This window comes from Syngnathus floridae, chromosome 13 (genome assembly GCF_059516105.1).
Source record: "Syngnathus floridae isolate MCC-2025c chromosome 13, RoL_Sflo_1.0, whole genome shotgun sequence".
In the NCBI taxonomy this organism is placed as follows: domain Eukaryota; kingdom Metazoa; phylum Chordata; class Actinopteri; order Syngnathiformes; family Syngnathidae; genus Syngnathus; species Syngnathus floridae.
The window spans coordinates 7,186,961-7,203,419 of record NC_142425.1 but is presented as its reverse complement, the minus strand read 5'-3'; the positions used below and the strand labels follow the sequence as shown (position 1 = coordinate 7,203,419).

At 37.7% G+C, this 16,459-nt stretch overlaps 1 protein-coding gene across 1 annotated transcript in view; it reads right to left on the bottom strand.

Moving 5' to 3' along the window:
• adgrl2a (adhesion G protein-coupled receptor L2a) overlaps positions 1–16,459 on the bottom strand; it is a 174,556-nt gene that overhangs the window by 100,332 nt on the left and 57,765 nt on the right. The window contains exon 3 of the mRNA XM_088393686.1: positions 7,569–7,739. The gene's annotated coding sequence lies outside the window, so the exon portion shown is untranslated. The remainder of the gene's footprint in view (positions 1–7,568; positions 7,740–16,459) is intronic.

Sequence of the window (16,459 nt, the reverse complement as noted above, 5' to 3'; positions counted from 1 at the left end):
TCATGATTGCTGCAGATAAATGTGAACTGAAGGAAGGTGAGTTACAAAAGATGGGAGGTTGTGGCTTCAGGGACTCTGAGTAGATAATAAGAATAAACTCAACACCTGAAGACTGCTCACCTCCAGTGCCCTCCAGAAAAATGCCACAACCACTGGTACAAAGGTTTGAATGAACAGCTTTTTTTTTTTCATATAATGTTTATAAATGGCCATAAAAAAACACATTTGCAAGAAATTCAATGCCTTCGACATGTTCACGGTGATGATGACCAGAAATCTGTATATGCTGTGTGCGGTAATAAAAAGTGAGTAAATGGTAGCAGTTGTCATAAAGTTAAACATGTGCAATAGACCAAAAAATAAGGATGTTTTGAATTTCCATTCAAAAATAACTACACTGGAACCTGTTACCAATAAGGTCACATGGTCCATGTTGCAAGACCTCAGACTACCTCACAAGCATCAATGTATGAACTGTGTAAATATGTTTTCTTTGTGTTTGTGTGTGTGTGTGTGTGTGCGTGTGCGTGTGCATGCGTGCGTGCGTACTATTAAGTTACATGAGAAGACATTCAAAATGTAATTTTTTTCCCTCCCATTATTATTAAAGTGAATATTTGTATATATTGTAAATCTACGACTGCTATGTGGTTATAATCTAACAAAATGTCAAAATGAGATCAACTGATTTTCAAGCACATCTCCAAAATATGCATTACAATAATTTAAACATTATTAAATTGTCACATCCCTATTTTCTTAAATCATTACCTCTATAACCGGACTACAAGTATAAGCTTTGTTGGAGAGAACCTATGATACAGTTCTTGCGTTGGAGCTCAGTAGGTTATTCAGCTGTACCTAATTCTGAGGTCAGATACTTGTGTCCATCACTAAAAAGGAGGGCAGACTGTCAAAAACAGATATATTTCACAGAAGGTAGGAAGGTAATAAAAAATGAATTTCTCTGCTTTGAATTCCAAAATCATGACTGTAACACAATAACGAGGGCAATTTTTTACTGCTTCCTGTCCATGACACATTGTCCTCATATCCGTCACAAACTGTCAGTTGTCATCTTGAGACCGCAACATCTGGCGGGTTTCTCACAAAAGACTCAAAGAGAGAGTCATGAACATTTAAACATTCCCGCTCGATGATGGCGAAAGTAGACAAGCGTTGGTCTTTAAAGGACGAGCCGGAAGAAAAGCTCCAGTTCGGATCAATCATCGTAAAGAAAAGCTCGTTGAGGATTGATGCATGCCTGGTAGACTTGGCTGAGAGAATTGTGTACGTGATCAGCAATTACGCTAATGACGGTGCTGACATACGTTGTGGTGTAGGGTTCAAGCGGGTGTGGAGAGGGCGGGTATGGCAGGAGTAGACAACGCTTTGCTGAAAGCCCTTGTCGGAGTCTTTCAGTGACGGCTTGTCAACAAAGCACTCTTGTTTCACTCAGACTCGGGTCTCAGGTAGCTCCGGTGGGCCGTTTGAGTGCCACGTGGCATTTCACTTGCGTCCGGTGACTTTCACCTTTCCACACACGCCTCCATCTGCCGTTCTTTCCACCTTCTGTTCTCTGTGTATTTCTTTCTTGACACCTGAATCTCTTAGCAACATGATAAATCAATCACAGAGAAGGATAATTTGGCTGTGATTTTATGCGTCATGCCTCTTAAAAAAAGCAATGACTGAATTTGACTTTTTAAGCCTTAACATAATTGCCTATTATCATAAAAAGTATATATGATATATATTTTTGGGGGGTGTTTTTCTTTCATTTAGGATACACAATATGAACATCGTATTTGTGTATTAACATGAAATAAGTCAAAATATAGAGAACAAGTGGTAGGATTAGATAAGATTTGTACTTTTCCGTACCCCATTTTGAACATTTGCTTCACAAAGACTATAGATCTGTTTTGTTCTTTTTTTTTTTTTTTTTAACACAGTCAATCAATGATGATGATGATGATGATGATGATGATGATGATGATAGAACTTTGTTCATCCCACAGCGGGGAAATTCACTTGTCACAGCAGCGCATACGAGTGCAAGAATACAAGTGCCAAAATTTCGAAAAGGGTAAATAACAGACAAGGACAAATAAGTGCCGCTCGTAGAGACGAAACACAATTTTATCAGGTGCCACGCATGTTGTAAAGACGGTGTATGTGTTCAGCATCACACTGTAATCTTTAAAATGCAATAAAGTATGCAAATGAAAGTGCATAATAACAGGTGATTAATAATTCAGACGTGACATTGATTTGTTACCACCCGTCACTGTGAGAAATGTTTTTTTTTGGGGGGGGGTATAATAAATAGACACAAAATAAACATTTCTCAGTGCTTTGAATATGACATTGGTAAGTAGCCTTTGCAAAAAAAATTGAATGGTTGTGGTCCTCTAATTGCATTCAATATTTTTTTTCTTCACACAGGAACTATTTGAGTACCTCTTAATTTATTGAATGATTATGAATATGTGCATGAGTTGGAATTTACTTAGAAAAATACAAACAAAATGGTACAACTATTCCTGTTGAGTTGATTTTTCTTTGAGAAGTGGGTAGGTGCATGTGGTTTTTTACCTTGCTTTATGACTAGGGCCTTTTGTAATTGAATTTGGCCTGCTGAGTCGGATTCAATCGCATGCTGTGCTACAAGCAAGAATATTGAACCGAAGTGATGTGGACTTTTTTCTATTGGCAAAACAATGCACTATTGATGAACATGTATACTTGGTATTTTATTTGAGGTTTTTTGCCCTAATGACCAATGGCCTCAGTAAAAGTAGCTTTTTTTGCGTTGCCTCACTCGTCGTGTATGTGCAAGCATGTGTGTGTAGGTAATTTACAAATTGTTCAGAATTTAAATAACTGATTCCAACTGGCCTAATTACGGGATATGTACATCAGTGTTTAATGGGCCGAAACCAGCGAAATGAGAAATTAGCAGTTTGCTAATTTTGCTGACTGATGAGACCGCAGCAAAACCATTTCTTTGGAAAACACACAAGGCCAACAGAAATGGCTGTGACTCAAAAAACTTACAGCAGAAGAAATGAGCCATTTGCATCTGTAAAGAGATTAAAAAGGAAAACGTATATAAAAGTAAATATTGATTTTTGATTCTGGGGTGGAGGCGAGAGAAAATTCTGTGATAAATTAGTATAATTAGTTCACTTCTATTTCAAATCATATTTTCCTATTGAAATGAGTGGAAATGCTAATAATCTGTTCCAGCCTGACCCCCCCGCCCCACAATTAAAAGATTGTGCACTCTGCACATTCATTACAAGGCTTCAACAACAGCACCTTTGTCATCCAAAAAAAGGCAGGATGCTTGAGTGGAATATAATAACATAATAATGTAATAGTCCATTTATACAATATGTCAAAGCAAAGATGAGAGGTGAATACAGACTGCTGTGGTGCATTCTGAAAGACCTGAATCACTATATCTACTCTTCGATAAGGCCACTGCAGCTTATCGGCCAGCGGGTAATTTCAATTAAAAGGGGTTTTGCAAGACAAGTGGTTAAATACCTTTGAGACAACCTGTCACCACTGGAGAGGTAGCAGGCTGACTCCACAAGACTGGGGAAAGAGGAACGAAAGACTCGCAGAGTGCTGCTCCAATGGCCAGTAGGGCCACGTGATGCACGTTATTGCATTAGCTGGTCGCCAATCGCATAATGAACTCTCGGACAGACAAGACAAAAGTCTGGCCACACCCCTATGGCGGGACAAAAGAAAAGCTCCAAGAACGCGATCGGTAGGATTAACAATGAAGAAGCCCCGAAGGGATGCAGAGAGAGGCCTTTTTCCAGAGAGAGATAGGAAGATTCAGGAGCTTAGCGTTGTCAAATGTTTTATTCAGCCATGACCGTGAGCGCCGCCAAACAGATTAGCTTGTTTACCACAGGTTCTCATTTAAGAGATAAATCTTTAAATGTTGGATTTGGCAGGGAAAGAAGGACATGCATCTATTTCACACTAGGTAGAAGTGTGTGTGTTTGTACATATGAAGGAGAGTGGTTGAATGCCCATATGTAACAAATGAACAGGAAGGCATTCTTACCATTCCTGCCAATGTTGTAAAATCAAAATTATCTACAAAGTTCAGAGGATCAATGCGGAAATCTGAGTTGGAATTTTTTTTTCAAAAGGACAATTTTCTCAACGTGAACATAATCTTAGAATCACGCTGAAAGTTCTCTCGTTTAATGCCAGCTCTAAGCAGACTGTGATCAATATGTGCCTGTATTACTCACCTCAAGTTAGATGAGGATGAAGATACCCTCATGGCACGCAGGTTTAATGGCTGTTATAGTGTGTGTGTGTCGGGGGGGAGTGAAAATTTGAGTGTGTTCTTTGTTGTAGCTCAGTGGAATTCATGCCTCTCTTTCACTCTCTCCTCTTTTTGTCTATTACGATGGGGGTGATGAGGCTCCCTTGGGCGTGTTAAGCTAGAGAAGCTCAATCTCAGTGGATAATCATCTTCAAGATACATCAACAGTGCGCTTGTGATTTTGAGCATCTTAGGGGAGCGCAAAAAAAGAAGGAAAAGCAAGACAAAGTAAAAGAAAAACAATTGGACTGTAGATTTCATGACAGCTTGATACTGAAAGAAGAATTCACTCTCTTAAAGTAGAAATTACTTTCAAGTAACAGCTGCATATTGGGTGGTGCACGAGTTTACAATAAGAATTGTGCATCCATCACTGAAGTAAAATATCTAACAGAAAGGAATAGGAATATTCCCAAATTTTTCATGCTATGCTAAAAAAAATCTACTCTAGAAAATTATGAAATAATATTGGGTTATTTTTTTTATACACATGAAGCATCTTTGCAATCCAAGTAATTTATAGTTAAGTAAAGTTATAGCAATTTAACACATTAATCTTGCAATTTAATTCATAAGTGTTGGACAATCCATCTACTGAATTAAGTAATTCTTCATTCAACAGCATAATAAAATCACACTTTTCTCTTGACAATAAGCACCCAAGGTTTGACCAAAAATCCTCAATTGTCTGTCAGCTTGTTAGAAAACGGCCATGCCAAGCAATCCACACCATTTCGAGTTTTCAGTCTTGCTCTTGGCAAAATTCTAGTAAATGACGACTGCGAGGGCTGTTTCATTTCCCAAGATGGGATTGGCACAAACTTCCATTTCTCATCCAACAATTGATAAGTACTATATCCTCTGTGACCCACTTTCTTACTAATGAGAGGCCATCACACTCTTGGTATAAATGTCTGGCGGGAAATGCTGTCATTTCTTGCTTGTGCTTTATTGACCTTATGGGACAAACCAGGCATTCCTGCCAAGTGGCATGTGTATGAGTTCGGGAAAAAAACAACAAACTACTGTAGGGCAACTTTTAATAGAACCAATGGGACCTGTTTGTGTGTCCAGATGCTTTATCTGTAAACACTACAATATCATGACAGTGGCAATACAAATAATGATTTGATTGACAGCTGAGAAGCGTAATCCTGAGAAGCTAAGGGATTGTATAATGAACTATTCCATTTCAGAATACACTCAGCTGTCATTTCTATAGGGACATATAGCTTTCCTAAGAGCAAAATGACAACATTGTCTGGATCCCCATTGGCCACCTGGCTGTCGTGTTCAAATCAATAACCTCTTCAGCCATCACAGCAGTCACCTCTAAAAAGGCCATATGCCTAGTGAGCGGTAAAAACTTGCTGCATCCAAATATTGTGTGTGAGGAATTCAGTTAGGAAAACATGTCCAATCCCTGTTTTTTTTAGTGGCTCTCTAATTATCAAACATTTGCAGTGGTAAAGAGTTTCAAGTAGAGGCTCTCATGTGCAAATCATGGAATTAACATAGGTCTTGACACAGACGAGCAGGGAGTTGTCATAATGGATCATGAATATTCAAGCCAGTGACCTAATTTCATATGCAGGACAGTGTTATGCACTGGAAAACCCATCTGAATTTAAAAAAAATACTCACATTGTCCTCAAATCGAGTGGATGTTAGCGAAAAGATCAATGAACTACTCACGCACAATAAATAGGCCTTCCCCTCATAATAACAACATAATAATGTGAAATCTAAAGTAGTAAAACACTGAAAACACACTTTTTTTTACGTTAAGATAAAAATCATCAAGATAGCCCTCCTTGTGAGTGTGAACATCCTTCCTCTGAATCATGAAGCAACATAGTGAAGTACACAAATGAAAAGTGTTTCATTCTTCCCAGACCATAAGTTAATAAAAAATCCACTCTGTTGGCACCAGACTGTCTGACACAAACTCAAATTGATTCATAATTGAGTTTGTATAGATTTTTATCCAGCTTTTGCTGGTTACATTAGGGCTTGACTAGTCTCATTTTGCAGTGGAGTGTACAGCAAATGCAACCGCTGCTCCGGGTTCAATGTGCAGCGTGCATGGCAATAGCTTGCTCAAATAATAACAGGCTCTGAAGGACAATTTTGTTTCCTTCGACTCAATGCACAGCCGCTGAAGGATATATTTAGGGTCACCTTTTTCCACTGACAGCAGCTTTTTTGTCTGACAACGGGGATTTGCATTTCATAATTTACTGTCAAATGGGAGGCACAATCACCGCTTAAAAGCTTTTGTTGAAAAACACATTGCTATAGTACTTCAGATAGAGATGTGCACAACATTTTGTCAGCATTTGTACAAATGTACAGTTGAAATTGAAAGTCAATTTACCACTTTATCACAGATTGTTTTATTTACAGTACTTAATCCATCGGACGATGGAGGGATGAAACCCCACAATACATGCGTTCACATGACCCTTTTTTGTTTATGATATACAAAAAAATCAAATGTTTATTTTTCAAATTCAAAACATGTATTTTGAATGTATTAGAATTATGTATTAGAATCTGCTAATGTTACTTGTAAAGTGCATAAGAGCAAAACCCCTTTATATTATGTCCTATAGGAAAAGTTTCAATTCAGAATAAACCAGCAACGGGCTTTTGAGCTTCCACTGTTTATTTTGGAACCTTTAAGCAGTATTATATATTTGTACAGGGGGCTTTCATTGTGATCTCTTTTAACCACAAATGCATAAGCCGCATAATCAGACAAGATCCAATATAACAGTTGTATAAAACTTCCCAAAATAATAAAGTCAGCTAGTGATTTTGTATCATTTGGCTGGAAAGGAAACCAAATATTCACCGCAATTGGCTGCCAACCAATTGAGAGTCAGGGTGTACCCCGCCTCAGCAGGGATACTATTTGCAGTAAAAAAAAATATATTACAAAAAAAATAGATCTGAGTCTAGTAGAAAGCGCCCTCAGTGTGATGCATTGGAATTATACACCAGTGTAAATTTCAACCACAGTTAAAACTATATAATTGAATAACTCTCTCTGACATTGTCAATCAAAACTATTATCTTTGAAAATACAGAATTTGTGATCCATGTCTTGAACTGGATGTGGACTTAATGTTGTGGTCAGTGAGTATATGATGAATTATTGCGTGTAAATCTTTTAATGTCCTCTAACATGCCCAGCACCACCAACCTTTCTTTTTTGTCGCTGTCTCCCTTGGAGAGCTTTGTGATTTGCGGGGGAGGATGACCATCCATCAGCTATAGCTGTCCATTCAGTCCTCAGTGGAGCCTGTCATAGAGGTCTCTATCCAGACCCGAGACATGGTCCATCTTCAGCCAGACAGCAAACCTCCTTTTGCGACTGAAAACGTGGATAAGTTTGGGATTTATAGCTGACCTGCAACAGGCTCAAATTACTCCTAGGGGAGCACATAAAACACTGAAGTAAACAAGAGTGTGAGCAGTAACACACATTTGTCTTTTATGCTCCAATGCACCAATAATGATGTTTGATTTTCCATTATGTTTCAATGAGAGGTGAGATAAATCAAACCTGGTACCTTGATGTCCTGGCCCATTTGTCTGCCACCTGTAATGTAAACTTTTCCTATTTCATATAATGGAATTAGACATCTTGAAACATGTACAGTACCTTAGTTATGCCAGAGCCCCAAGGTACTAATTAGCTCTACCTAGTGAGCTATATCATCATAAAAAGGATGCGGAAAGCTTATCTGTATGCAGAGCTGCTGGTTTTTATATCAGAAAGGACCCAAAGCTAGGCAAAGAAGCTCCTCGGTTGTAAAAACTATGCCAGCTTCCATCACTTATACATTCTCTATATACAGTAATACCTCTGTAAAAGGCGTGCATATTTAAATAGGGGCACATGTGGTTTGCATTGACGGCGCTTCATTATAAGACTGAAATATTTCCGATTCATTCGCTACAATCCCCAGCGTCGTATTTATTGGTTTTCCCCGGCAGTATGTCGGAACATTAATAAAGCACTACAATATCATTCATCGTGTGGGATAATTAGGCAGCCCATCCCTAAGAAGTCATATATGGCACATAAATTAGATTAATAAGGTATATGTGAGTTTAACATCTAAAAGTGCGGACTCTGAACTTGTCAAAATACCTTGGTCCAATGATAAAGCGGATTTAGTGGACAGTCATAGCTGAAACCGATACATATTTCCCTTTATACTTTCCATTTGGCTTATTATCATTATATTTTGCTATCTATTTTCTTTACCATTTGTGAATTACCTTATTTGATCTCTTGCACCTGTGAATGCAGAATGCTGATAGTTTATTTAGTCAACATAAAAGTCCATGGGATATTGCTTCTTTATGTTATAATATGAAATACATTTATGCATTAAAATTATTATTGCGGTCGGTAAGCAATGTCTGCACCAGCCATAATTCATTGCGTCCTTCAGTGTTGCATTACAGAATTTTGTACCAGACGCCTATTAGCCCCTGTGGTAAATACATAACGGATAGACCTTCATCTTCGGAAAGACACTACACTTTTAAAACAACCCAAGAATTGCTACAAGGAGCTTTCATTATAGGGACTGGATCTGATTATGGCCTTTACTTCAGGCCACCTCCAGGCAGCTGAGTCACGTCTGGCTTCCAAATGGGCTCCTATCAGCCACCGTCAAGTGGCGGAGAGCAACTTAAAAACAGACTGGGCCAAGAAAGGGATCTCCTGTGAGAAGCATGTCTGGCTGTCTTCCTGTGTCATGCAGTGATGCTGATGGGATGATAAAAGTTTTGCCAAGTGCTTTGTTCCTTTCCCGCGACATTCCTGATTGGGCCAGAGCTAGGAGGAAACAACAACATGGATGTAAAACAACCGCCAGATCAGTTTTCTTTAGGGGTTAAGGGTTGTCACTTCCTGGCCAAAAGCAAACCACCCAAACAAAACCTCATGCCAGTCCTTTGCATTTGAATACACTTAGATTCCCATCTTTTTATTTCCTTATCAGCTTCCTTTGTTTGCTAAATGTTTCACACGATCTGCTTGTTTACATGCTTGTTTACATTGATACAGATAGTCAGATTGGCACCTTACTGATATGCTTGCTTTACTACCAGTAGTCTAACTGCATGTTACAATAAAATGAAAATACCAAGTAGAAAATACCCAACAGTTCCAAGGCAAAGCTTTACTCACTAGGTCAAACAAGTCGTGGGTTGTAATGAACACATAGTTATTTGGCAATGATGAATAGTTTTCCATTAGGATACAGGCAAGAAAAATGGCAACCGTCAGCTCAACGAGCAGAAAACTCATGATTCTAACAGACTGTCAATGAAAGGTTTGTTTAGGGCCTGGATGTAGTATCTGTGCCATGTCAACGGACAGGCTCACATGTCAGCACTGTTGTGCCTTAAACCTACACATATGTTTCTGAACGATGAGCCTGATGAGTAATACCACATACTTGAGTGTATGTTGGTTCATATATATATATATATATATATATATATATATATATATATATATATATATATATATATATATATATATATATATATATATATATATATATATATATATATATCATTAGCATTCTGCATTCTGCATTCTGAAAAGAACATGACAGTAGATCCATATGACTGGCATTTATTTTAAAGCTACACTCAAAATCCCAGACAGGGATCTGTCTTTTTATTTACAGATTTCTTTGGAAAATTCAATGTGCTCTTTCTTAGCCCCACAAATGTGCCAAGATATCCACAGTGCAGTTGTTTCAATACAGTATGGCGACTTGGTGAGAGCTACTATAACGCTGAGATCTACATGCACTTCCAACCCCAGTCACATAAATCTGATGTGGATACAGAGAGGCCAAGGTAGGTGAATAAATAACCATGCACTAATACTGGGAGCTTTTCCTCCCATTCATACATTACTTGTTTAATTAACCCCTATCACACTTTGGTAACACACTGTATATCAAAGTCCGTAAGTGAAGCATTGTAAAGACACAAACCCTCCTATAAAAGAAACTGTTATTTGGGAGAAACAATACTACAAGAGTGAGGGAGGAGAAAAATGATTGGAAATATATTATGCTATACATCATGCTAGTGGTTTACTGTATATGAATCCATTCAAAGCAGTGCAAGTTTCAATCATTTAAGTGCATTTCGAGTTATAGCTCCTAATTGAAAGAATTTAATGTTTGGAATTGTCCTGGAAAGCAACAAAACTTGGCTGTCTTCCAAGGTACTTACAGCAATGAAAGTGGTATTTTGCTATCAGCAGTAAAAGATTTATTATGTAAACAGATTTGCCTTTTATAGTTTTTTTTTTAATATTGCCTTCAATGAGGCCACACAAGACACAAAATACTCTTCAATGTTATTGTGAATAATTGTTGTGCAGTACTAGAATAGGTGAGTAACCAATTTAGGTCATTTAACACAAAAGCAGCAATAGCGCTTTTCTTTTTAACAGCTCTTTCCTCAACTAGCTAATTTTCGACCTAATCCATGCACCTACGGATTTTTTACAGTATTGATTAAATTTTTGGATCACATAGTTCTGATTTTCCTCCTTCCATTCTTTAATTTACTTTTTTGCTTTAATGCATACATACAAAATTGTATCCATCACATTTTTTTAAACAACCTCATTTTATAGTTACGTGTTGTCGAGTTTCCATTATACGAAACGGACAACAACTAATTAATTAATTACATTAATTAGTTAATTTATTAATTGCTAATGTACTTCACATCAAATCCAGTGTAACCAGAATATTGAGACTATCTATTACTTGTTGTATGTTTATTGTGTGTCTACTGGTCATTATGCCTTATTGTGTGTTTATTGTCTATTATATATCTGTATGTTGTCCATATTGTAAGGATATCTGGCCAATATCTGATACTTATGGAAAACCGGGCCCCGTATTAAAAGCTTTAAATAGCTTGCTTGGGGTGACCTTTCACGTATCCGACTGTGTAATACTGTTTTTTGTATCATGTTGTATGTCTTGGATATCGCGTGAATAAACTTAACTAAACTAAAAACTAACTGAGAGACGGATAGATTTCTTTTCATATAGCCTCGGCCTGTACGTGCTGTGATATACTACGTATGTCCACCTCAATGTTGTTTTTGTTAACACGGCTAGAAATCAACCAGTTGTCAGTCTTGATTGACTTAACTATGCTTTATTGTGCCATGTTAATGTTTTATTCATAGGACAGTTAACACTCCAGGTTCCAGCAAGGTCAAAATTACCCATGAATAAAATGAGAATGGTGTTATTCGATTTTATAATGCAGGAATCCACTTATCCATTGTGATATTGGGGAATAATATTCCAATCTAGCAATAACATCGTATTTAGAAATGTATTTTCGTGCTGGGCACAAGTTTCGCACAATGTGCAGTCTAATTGTACACATGGGTGAAGTTTTCACTCTTTTGCTATTTCCCTAGAATTTGCACTGGGAGAACTGGGTGTAAGGGCGCACCATTGTGAAATGGAACTCCCAGCAAATCGTACCGGGTCCCCTCATTTGCATTAAATTTGCCTGAAGGTTTCACGATAACACCGACTGCTATTTTGAACTCTTAATAATTAATCTTGGCCGAGACACACGTTACTGCTCCAAAACACAGCCTCAAAGTGTGATCCCTCACTGCAGGTCGTATGATTTTTATGGTGAAGAGCATGTCTTGTGTGTGTTCGGTGTTTGCAGGTATACTCAATGCAACCCATCACTAAACGAACATTAGATAGCCAAAAGACATTTGAATTCTGTTTTTAATTGATATTGTTGATTGGATATCGAGGCTTAGTTAACGGCAAACAGAATTGAGAAATCAATCTGTACTTTGTTATTCAAAAATACGGCACATACATCACTCTACTTTCCTAAGTAGTTTTTAATTTACAGTGACGAGAGAACTAAATTACAGAACGGATTTCTTGATAGTGATGTATGTGCAGACCACGTGCGCAGGGTATTTAGTTATGAAAGCTATCTGATTAAATGTTATATATGGATAAAGGGTAGAGCAATAGTGTAGGGGGGTTCATAAAAGATTTCTGAGCAGGGATAAACACCTTTTGCACTTTGTTTGATCCTTACTTGGACCGTAGAAACAACTTTGGATGATGTCAGTATCGTATTGCAATAAAGAAACTACGTATACGTTTGAAATGCTTTCATTTATCAATATGCTAATGCAAGGATGGTCAGGAATTTCTGATCCGTGTGAAATTAAATCAGTAACTAAAGAACAATGATTCATAGACTGTGATTATCAATAATCAATTGCAATTTGATCTAAATTAGAAATGATCATCATGATTTCATTGCATGATATTGATGTAAAATGTGCTGTTTGTTGAGGATACTCTGTAAAACTGCACTCATCGTTTAAAGCACTTCTGCTCTCTTACGTAAATATTTGAAGCGAAACAGATGGGACTGAATCCAAAGGTCATGTTGTCGTATCACAAATGGACTTACAGTGCGGACATATGTGGCAGCTCTTAGGGGATTATGAGTCATTTTGTCTGTGGTGACATCGCAGCATCAGCCTTGCTTGGAATTCACAGCGCTCGGTCTTCACACGGCATCTTATCTGTGCATATTAACACAACTCACATTCACACACACACGCACACACACACAGTTTTGATTCATCTATCCTACAGTACCTGACTCAGAAAGTACATGCATAAGTGGATAAGTGGACAACAAGATTACACGTAAACCAACCTTTGTGATGCTCCTAATAACATTTAGATGTTGCTAATATTTTGTTCACCTTCCTTGTTAGGGAATATGTCCTCCGGACTCCCTCCGCCTGATTTCTAAGCAAATTATTGTTAACAGCACAAAACAAAATATCTAATAATGCACTCTGACTGCTTGCTTTTCATTGTAATTTATCATATTATTACTCAAATTTGTTGGTTAATGTATGTTGATTAACTGTTCTCACATTAACTACGCCCAAGTAATTACAGCATAAATCTTATGTTTGTGATCCCCTCATAAAATATAATGACGCCTTTCAGCTGAAAGGAATATATCTCATTGTGTAATATTACTCGTGGGAACTAAGAATTACTGACTAATTGATGGGATAAAATGAGAGTTTACCCGCTCCTGAACCGCCAACAATGAAGAGCCCGGATGGCCTTTTAGAAAACAAATATACAAAAGCTCCTTTGAGAGGGAATTCTTAGTGAGCAAAAATCCATCCAGAGTATATCAAAAGATAGAGGTCTGCTCAGGCTCTTTTGCATTCCCTTAACAGAGTCTAGGGCTCCCTGGAGAGCTGCACAGGTCATAAGAAGCTATAAATGATTTTGGAAGCACCGCAGGTCTTTGAAGGAAATGACCATTGTGGATGAGATGAACACAAATACATTTGGAGCCTCAAGATTGTGGATTACGCTGCAGACAATCAGCGGTGATAAGCTGAAGAAATAGAAAAGAAAGGAAGCAGACAGTTTTCAGAATGGAATAAATGAAAGTCAATTTTTGTTTCATTCACAGATGAAGAGTAAATTTGGTTTAATACCATGAATAAAATATGATAAGATTATAGCTGAATTTGGGGAAAGAGAGTCAATGCATTTCCATAAAATTCATTATGAACAAAAAGCTTGAGAATCTTTACAATCACAACAAATACAAAGTTGATGATAATGACGCACAGCCTAGCACACATTTACAATAATAGTCAAGTACTTTTCTTTACCGAATAATGTTATATCCCGAGGCATAAATGGGATTTTGAAATTGCATTCCGTTTTATATCGCTTTTGAAAACAACAGTGAAATTGCTTTTAACAGTATGATGAAGCTGTTTACGAAAAACTCCGGCTTTGAGCCTTTCACCCCCACTAAAACCTACTCGGATTTCCAACTTGTGCATCTAATCATGCACATATTTCATTCATGTAATGATATGCAGTAAGAGCTCAAACCCCCTGTGTCAGCAGTTCCTGCATAGATGGTCCAAACGGAGCATCCGTAACTGAATAGATAAGCACTATTTGCTACTAGATACCATAATGAGTGTCTAAATTTAGGCCTCTTGAAAATACATGTTTAAACCCTATGTGCATTTTGTCCGATTTAATTACACAGAATGCCCTACTTCTATGCACATGCTTCAGTTCTGTTTGGGTCGGGGGACTAAAAATCAGGCAGTCATTGTTATTGACAAAATTAAGAAAAAAAGAATCCAGTATGATTGATACCGCAGTAAGGATCGAAACGAAAGATTAAACCACAATGCAAGAAAAGCTAATTCCCTTTCAGTGTGTTGTTTTCGAATAAAACCACATTTTCCCCAATTCATCATGACTGCCCATTCGTCTTCTCTGGGCCACCACATGCTCCCTCTCTGACACGGCCCCATGCAAAGTTAAAGGCAACAGTGATGACTGAAGTTAGCCATTGGTTTGTGGCAACGTTACTTCATCGTAAGCCAGGACCGCAGCTCTCGTGGATGATGCATTATAGTTCACACTCACTTGCCCTTGTTTAATGACACGCCTGTATGGGGTCTGCTATCATATATTTCCAAGCTTATCCATCTTGGGAAACTCAAACCGAGGTGTATTATGCGATGGTGTCATATAATCCAGTGTGTGACAGCATACAGTATACAGGGGACGATATCAGCAATAACTGAAGAGAGAATGCTATCTTGACAGCTTGTCCATAAATACTATAGTTTATCATAGCCACACAAAATGAATGATTTGTGCTTTTCCTGGGCTGCATATGAATAATAAAAAACATATTTAGATCTACTGTTAGAAGCGTCTGTTTCTCCCCTTCCTTCTGAGAGATTTTGCCCTACGCTATACTCATATTATTTGATATTCAATTTTTTATAGTGCCTTTTTAAATGAAACTAAATAAAACAGTAAATGAAAAGTGGTTTTGTAGAGTTAGTCATTCCAAAGAATTATGAAGGCCACATTGATACAAAAAGATGCTACCAAATTAATGTCACAAAATTAAGAAGATGAAGTTGTCGTTATGAGATCAAAGTAAAAGTATTCAAAGACTGAAGTTGCTATTTGAAGTAGAGAGTGTTCATGTCTGTGTCTGAATTATGACACTCCCTATTTCATTCAGTTAAGACCTTGTTCTCATAAAAATACTTTTTTTAGACTCGAATGTTACATGATGGTATTTTGTGACAGGGTTCAACTAAGGGGGTTTGAGCTTTTCATCTAGCTCACTAAAGTCGTTGCGACTGTTATATATGTATTAGTGAGACTTCTCAATGATGGTGGTCAAAGACTGTGCGGAAGATATAGTGAAATGTAAAACCAAATAATCCATCATAGTAATTTCACGTTTTCAGAGTTGGGCTCTTGTCCCGTTTCCCTTTTGTTTCTGTTGGAAAATGTTCCGACATTAGCATTCTACAAGCATTTAGATCCGACTGAATTCATAAAAGAATGTTCTGACTTCTTCAGTCGCAGCAAACTCAAATCCCAAAGTGCATCTCAAGGGAAGCTATTTAAGTGAGTTGCAAAAGGAAGAAAAGTGACTGAATCCACACACAAAAAAAACCCAAAACAATTTTGACTGTTCTATAATATCTGCTTGAGTGTGATAAATCAGCATTTTGTGTTTTGCACTACACTCGATGGCTCCCCCGATGACTAATGCGTTGCTGGGACAGAAGCTTTGCAATGTGTGGTGAGATCTCACAAGCCCATTGTGGCTCTCACATGCTGGACATCTCCATTGAGACAGTAAAGAATAGGTGGTCACTAGGTGTGGACACAATGAAACAGAACTCAGGGACTGGAACAATTGCTGGAGCTGTCAGAGGGTGACAGAAACTGTAATTAATGATATTTTCTATTTTCACATAGTAGAATGGGCATCTGACAGAAGCATTATTAATGAGTCCAGCCTTGTTGGGGGGAATAATGGTAGTTTATTAGAAGCAAGACAGATTTAACGGGTCCCCTTCATACAAAGGGCTTAGACATGTTGAAAAATTGACACAATCTGCCTCACACATCCAATAGGACCAATTGCAAAATG